The sequence below is a fragment of the Colobus angolensis genome, unplaced genomic scaffold (genome assembly GCF_000951035.1).
Source record: "Colobus angolensis palliatus isolate OR3802 unplaced genomic scaffold, Cang.pa_1.0 Scaffold156, whole genome shotgun sequence".
Lineage (NCBI taxonomy): Eukaryota > Metazoa > Chordata > Mammalia > Primates > Cercopithecidae > Colobus > Colobus angolensis.
In genome coordinates, this window is record NW_012114666.1 from 5,188,455 (window position 1) to 5,196,333 (window position 7,879).

Genomic DNA, 7,879 nt, shown 5'->3' on the forward strand with positions numbered 1-7,879 from the left:
AGACAATTCACTCCTCAGAGAAAGACTTTCAGTGGACTTTGAAATTCCACTTTCAAATTGATGCGTAAACACCACTAAAACTGTGGGATTAAAAGGCATAGTCAGGAATTATTATGTTTTGTACAGAGCCTAAAAATAATGTCAATGTAATAATAACAGCAGCTGTATAATAAAAAAAGAGGCTCCAATAAAATTACAAAAAATACAAATTTAAAAAATAATAATAATAATAATATCCGCAGCTGCCATGTCCTGAGCCAAGTGTTTTCTACTTATTGATTCGAATTGTCAAAGGGATATCTCATCTTCCTTTTGTAGATGAGGGCAGTGGGGTCCCCCGGGGGGTTGCGTGACTTGCCCCGAGATACACAGCTATTGAACAATGTCGGGGCTCTGACCGTGGCAGGTCAGTGCTAAGTCAGTCTCCAAACCATGTTCCTTGTCGCTTCTTGAGTAAGTTAATTCAGTACCTCTCGGCATGGGGCAGAGAACAGTGTAGAGATCACTTTCAGAGACTAATAATAACAACTAGCCTTAATTGAGCGCCTGCTGTGTGCCCCATTCCAAGGCTAAGTGCTTTCACTGAGATCATCTCATTTGATTTTCATGATAAGCCTAGGAGTAGGTACTTCTATTATTTTCACTCGACGGCTGAGGGACCTAGGGCTCAGATAGGTTCAGTAACTTAGCCAAGGTTACACATCCAGGAAAGGCCAAAACCAGACCTGAAACCCTGTAGTCAGATCTACCCGTCTACATGTTTCGCCAACACACTGCAGTGAGGCGAATGGAAAAGGAATCACAGGTAGACGGGGTAGGTTAGAAGTTTGGGTGCAACTGAGACATAGTCTCATCGCATCCCGTGTATGTTTCTCTTCACAGCAAGTTAAAAATGGTAATGATGGCCGGGCGCGGTGGCTCAGGCCTGTAATCCCAGCACTTTGGGAGGCCGAGACGGGCGGATCACGAGGTCAGGAGATCGAGACCATCCTGGCCAACACGGTGAAACCCCGTCTCTACTAAAAATACAAAAAACTAGCCGGGCAAGATGGCGGGCGCCTGTAGTCCCAGCTACTCGGGAGGCTGAGGCAGGAGAATGGCGTAAACCCGGGAGGCGGAGCTTGTAGTGAGCCGAGATCTCGCCACTGCACTCCAGCCTGGGCGACAGAGCGAGACTCCGTCTCAAAAAAAAAAAAAGGTAATGAAACTGCAACCAAATGAAAATTAATATAATGAGTTGAACCCTTTCAGGAGCTTTCTCTGTTTTTCTATTGATACCTCTATATATTTTAACGCAATGTCACTTTGTTTTGCTTACAAATGTATTGAATATGTCAAGATTACTATTTTGTTATTACCCTTTGTGAATTTCCTTGCCTATTTTGCTGACTTGTTCTTTCAGATGAAATTTATTATTTGACTAATGTTGCCAAAAATTGTAAGTAAAATATCAATTATAGTAATAAAATGTTTTGTGGGGAAAAAATGATAATTGAAGTATTACCTGTGAAATTATTTCTTTGATGTGTGCTTCCATTTGATTAGCTGTCTTGGTATCTCACTCCCGGTGCCTGTCACAGAGCCTGCACATAGCCAATGCTCCACTGGTATGTTTTAACAGGTTTGGGGGACTTGGGGCTTGTTTTGGTTTGGTTTGAGTATATGAAGCAATCATTGGAAAGGTGTAGGAGAAGTGCAAAGAGCCATAGGAATAGGGAATCCGAAATCATTATTCCAAACCAGGAAGCAAGCACTTCCACCTCTTTCTTCTAAAATTTGATCTAGGCCGGGCGCCGGGGCTCCCACCTGTAATCCCAGCACTTTGGGAGGCCAAGGTGAGTGAGCGGATCACGAGGTCAGGAGATTGAGACCATCCTGGCTAACACGGTGAAATCCCGTCTCTACTAAAAATACAAAAAATTAGCCGGGCATGGTGGCGTGTGCCTGTAGTCCCAGCTACTTGGGAGGCTGAGCTGGGACAATTGCTTGAATCCGAGAGGCAGAGGTTGCAGTGAGCCGAGAGCGTACCATTGTACTACAGCCTGGGCAACAGAGTGAGACTCCATCTCAAAATAATAAATAAATAAATAAATAAATAGCCAGGCGCAGTGCAGTGGCTCACGCCTGTAATCCCAGGACTTTGGGAGGCTGAGGTGGGTGGATCATGAGGTCAGGAGATCGAGACCATCCTGGTTACCACGGTGAAACCCCGTCTCTACTAAAAATACAAAAAATTAGCTGGGTGTGGTAGCAGGCGCCTGTAGTCCCAGCTACTCGGGAGGCTGAGGCAGGAGAATGGCATGAACCTGGGAGGCAGAGCTTGCGGTGAGCTGAGATCCGGCCACTGCACTCCAGCCTGGGCGACAGAGCGAGACTCCATTCCCCCTGCCAACCCCAAAAAAAGAAAAGAAAGTTTAAAAAAATTTTTTTTGATCTCTTTCTTTCTTCCAGAAACGTTATCCTAGCACAGTTCTGATCACTAGGCCAGAAATCATTCTACATGTCTGTCTTAGTCCCTTTGGGCTGCCATGACAAAATACCATAGACTGGGTAGCTTAGAGCAACAGACATTGATTTCTCCCAGTTCTAGAAGCTGGAAGTCAGCGATTAGAATGTCAGCATCTGGTATCCTGATCTCTGACTTCCACTGACCTCTGGGTACTGCCATCAGGCTCTGGTGACAGCCGGCTTCCAGGCTGTAGACTGCCAATGTGGCAGAAAGGGAAAGTTCCTGGGATTGTCTTTATAAAGGCACTAATCCCATGCATGAGGGCTCCACTCTCGTGGCATCATCACCTCCCAAAGATCCCCACCTTCAAATACCAACACATTAGGGGTTAGGATTTCAACAGATGAATTTGGAGGCAAAACAAACATTCAGTCCATCGCTATGTCCGCCATCAAAGAAGGAAACTTGGAAACAGTCAAATGACTACTTCCCACACACTCAGATTCCAACCTTCAGCATCACTGGGTTTATTTTATTTTATTTATTTTTATTTATTTATTTATTTTTTTGAGACGGAGTTTCACACTCTCACCTGGGCTAGGGTGCAATGGTGCAATCTTGGCTCACTGCAACCTCTACCTCCTGCCTCAGCCTCCTGAGTAGCTGGGATTACAGGCGCCCACCACCACACCCGGCTAATTTTTTGTATTTTTAGTAGAGACGAGGTTTCACTATGTTGGCCAGGCTGGTCTCCAACTCCTGACCTCGTGATCTGCCCACCTCAGCCTCCCAAAGTGCTAGGGTTACAGGCGTGAACCACCATGCCTGGCATCATTGGGTTTATTTAGGATAAAAATATAATTGTTAACTTCTCAAGGAGTGACACCTTGCGGGGTGCCGTTCCCTTTATTAGTACCTTGGATATTAATCTTGTTGGCTGGCACGAGGGGGATCTTATGGTGCATCGGGGTCACACTTAGATTCTTACCGACCTAGCTTCCCTCTCTGCTCCTTGTGTCACTCAAGCATCTTAAGTCAAACTAAAAGTGACCGTGTAGAATAATGAAAGGCTACAGATTTGAAGAACACTGTCTACAGTAATCTTACTTGGCCATGGTAGATGATACGGCTCGCTGGTTAAGTCTTGGTTAAGTCTTGGAGACTTAAGACAAGAAGCTCAAGGCTGAGTAACTGGAAAGTTTGTGCCTCTTCTATCCACCATGCTGGAGAAATAAATGTAGACAGAAGCAAACCCAAATGAATGTCCTTCTCTTGGTAGGGTTGCAGTCTTCAATTTTCAAGTCAAATACACCCAGCTTCAAAATTCGGATCTGCCATGTGACAAACTTTGGCAGCTTCCTTTACTTCTCTAAGCCTTGTGTGTATGGGAATAACATAATAGGGCCTCTTTCAGAATGCTGGACTCAACTGGGCACGGTGGCTCACACCTGAAATCCCAGCACTTTGGGAGGCCAATACGGGCAGATCACTTGAGGTCAGAGTTCGAGACTAGCCCAGCCAACATGGTGAAACCTGTCTCTGCTAAAAATACAAAAGTCAGCTGGGTGTGGTGGTAAGAACCTGTAATCCCAGCTACTCAGGAGGCTAATGTGGGAGAATCACTTAAGCCGGGAGGTGGAGGATGCAGTGAGCCAAGATTGCACCACTACACTCCAGCCTGGGTGACAGAATGAGACCCTGTCTCTCAAGAAAAAAAAAAAAAGCCAGGTGTGGTGGCTCATGCCTGTAATTCCAGCACTTTGGGAGGCTGAGGTGGGGGATCACCTGAAGTCAGGAGTTCGAGACCAGCCTAGCCAACATGGTGAGACCCTGTCTCTGCTAACAAAAGATACAGAAATTAACTGGGTGTGGTGGTGGACGCCTGTAATCTCAGCTACTCAGGAGGCTGAGGCAAGAGAATTGCTTGAACCCGGGAGGCAGAGGTTGTAATGAGTTGACATCGCACCACTGCGCTCCAGCCTGGAGGACTGACTCCAGTCCTCCAGGACTGACTCTGGACTCCAGGACTCCAGGACTGACTCTGTCTCAAAAAAAAAAAGTTGGAGTCAAGGTTAAATAAGATAAAGAATACAAAGCATTTAGTACAATGGCTGGAAAAAAAAAAGTGCTTGATAAATTGATTGCTACTATGAATGTAATGATTATTAGTGACACAACATATAGCCAGCTATTTATTTGTAGAAAGAGGTCCCAAACTTTAGGCAAAACAGAAATCTTCACTTTCCTCTTGTATCTTTTTCTTCCCTCAAAGAAAAACAACAAATTTATAGCCAAAACAAAAATGATGCACAGCTCAGAGCAGGTACAATACAATTTACTTTTTAGGTTCTCATGTTTATACTGGGGAGATACCAGTGTATTTATCAATGTCTTAAGCAAAGAGAAGTGCAGCACAGAAATTCTAAGTGGCACCCTCGTTTTCATTTTATATCTCTTTCTTCAGCCCACCCTCCTAATGATCGCGTGTATATTTTAGGTACATCTCTTCTGTATAAATCCTCCCACCCCCACTTTGTGTAAGCATGAAGATTAAGTGGACAAACACAAATTCAATTAAGCTGTAGGCTTTGGTGACCAGCAGCTATTTTTCTTGAGAAACTGAATCCAAACATCTCAGGGGTGGGGACGAGCTTGCAATGCACTTCTGAATGCAAGGGAGGCAGGACTTGAGCATAAATCACGCAACAAACTGAGCCCTCCTCTATTAATCTTTTATTCAGAAAAAGACACTGTTTTAAGGGGAAATTAAAGGCAATCAATAAGCAGGCTCGCCTGCGCGGCTTCTGAGCTCAAGATGCAAATATCATTCCAAATTCTGGATTCCAAAGAGACTCCTCCATTGATATGTTAATAGTCTCCTTGTGTTTCTATGACCTCAGATCCTGGCAGGGCATGAAGCCATACTTACAGGAAACAAAAGGAAAGCACGTTGTAGAACAAACATTTGCTAAGTGGACTTTGACTGTAAACCCCAACTTGTCATGTGCTAAAGGATGGAATTCTCCACGAGCCAGGGGCTGATGCCCTGAATGTTTAGCATGTTTACATGTTTAAAGAGCTGCCATGACGTATTCTTTATCTGGTATCACCTGACATCTCGGCTTCCTATTCGTGGTGTGCAAGACAGCAAAGGTTTTGGTGCTGTCATCCCAAATAAAGACAACTCTTGGCAACTGGAAATACACAAAATGCAGTTGCCTACAAATCAAAGATGACTGCAACCAAATGTTGATTACCTGTTTATGAATTCACCAAGTCAACAGCAAATTCAGAGACTACTTATCTGGCACCTATTGTAGGCAAGATATTGGGCTAGGGCACTGCGGATACACAGATGAACATGTTTGATAAGAAGGTTATGTTTTTAGGGGCAGATGGGCAATATACAATCTAAAAAATAGCAATAAATTGGGTATAGGTGAGCGCTATGAAGAATAAAACCAGATCATGAAAAAGAGAATAACTGAGGGGTGGAGAGGGTAGAGGAGGCCCTTCCTGAAAAAATCATGTAGGTACAGAAATTCAAAGAGGCCAGGCAGTGACAGGTAGTCTGCAGAGGTGACATTCCAGACAGAGGGACAGTAAGTGCCAAGGTCCTGAGGTAGACAAGGGCTTGTGTTTGAGAATCAGAAAGCAGCCAATGTAGCTAACCTGTGATGGGTGAGGTTGTGGCTTACGTAGCCTCCAGAAAGAGCCAGCTCCTACAGCATCATGAAGGTAACAATACTTAATGAGAATCAAGTTCAATATTAAAAAAAAAAAAAAAATAGCCAGGTGTGGTGACTCATGCCTGTAATCCCAGCACTTTGAGAGGCTGAGGCGGGAGGATCACTTGAGGTCAGGAATTTGAGACCAACCTGGCCATCAAGGTGAAACCCTGTCTCTACTAAAAACTACAAAAATTAGCCGGGCATGGTGACACACACCTGTAGTCCCAGCTACTCCGGAGACTGAGGCAGGAGAAGCACTTGAACCCCAGAGGAGGAGATTGCAATGAGCCAAGATCGCGCCACTGCACTCCAGCCTGGGCAGACAGAGTAAGACTCTGTCTCATAAATAAATAAACAAACAAACAAATAAATAAATAAAGTTCTCCCATCAGTGAAGATGCATATCTCTTCTCTAATCCTGAACACTCTAAAAGAATCCCATTTTCCCATTGACCAAGCATATATTTTGGAAGCATCTGAGGGCATGGTAATGCCCTCTGCCCCTAAAAACATAACCTTCTTATCAAACATGTTCATCTGTGTATCCGCAGTGCCCTAGCCCAATATCTTGCCTACAATAGGTGCCAGATAAGTAGTCTCTGAATTTGCTGTTGACTTGGTGAATTCATAAACAGGTAATCAACATTTGGTTGCAGTCATCTTTGATTTGCCTCACACCTGTAATCTCAGCACTTTGGGAGGCCAAGGTGGGAGACTCACTTGAGATCAGGAATTAGAGGCCAGGCAGAGCAAGATCCTGTCTCTACAAAAAATTCTTTAAAATTACCATGCGTGGGGCAGGGTACGGTGGCTCACACCTGTAATCCCAGCACGTTGGGAGGCCAAAGGGGGGAGATCACAACGTCAGGAGATCAAGACCATCCTGACCAACATGGTGATACTCCCTCTCTACTAAAATATAAAAAATTAGCGTGCCTGGACTATGTGCTCGTAGTCCTTGCTACTCGGGAGGCTGAGGCAGAGGAATTGCTTGAACCCAGGAGGCAGAGGTTGCGGTGAGTCGAGATCATGCCACTGCACTCTAGCCTGGTGACAGAGCAAGACTCCGTCTCAAAAAAATAAAATAAAATAAAATAATATTAGCCACGAGTAGTGGTGCGTGTAGTCCCAGCTACTCAGAAGGCTGAGGCGGGGAGATTGCTTGAGACCAGGAGTTCGAGGCTGCAGTGAGTTATGACTGCACCACTGCACTCCAACCTGGACAACAGAGTGAGATCCTGTCAGGGAAAAAAAAAAGGACAAAGGTGAGCGCTAACATTTGACCCATTTTCCCATTCAGGCACATGTCCGTAAATCAGAGGTCCTCACCCAGGGATGATTTTGCCTTGAGAGAAGCACTGGGCAAAGGTCAAAGGCATGTTTTTCTGTCACGTCCTGTAACATGGGGTACATGTTACCGGTATTTAATGAGCAGAGGCCACAGAAGCTGCTAAACCTCCTACAGTGGACAGGATGGCCGCTCAACAAAGGACAGCCTCTCCCAGAATGTGAATAGAATAGAAACTGTGCCATAGAGCAAATCTCCTTGTAAGGAGCAGGTTCTCGGCCAGGTGCAGTGGCTCACGCCTGTAATCTCAGCACTTTGGGAGTCCGAGGCAGGCAGATCACAAGGTCAGGAGCTCAAGAACAGCCTGGCCAATATGGTGAAACCCCATCTCTACTAAAAATACAAAAATTA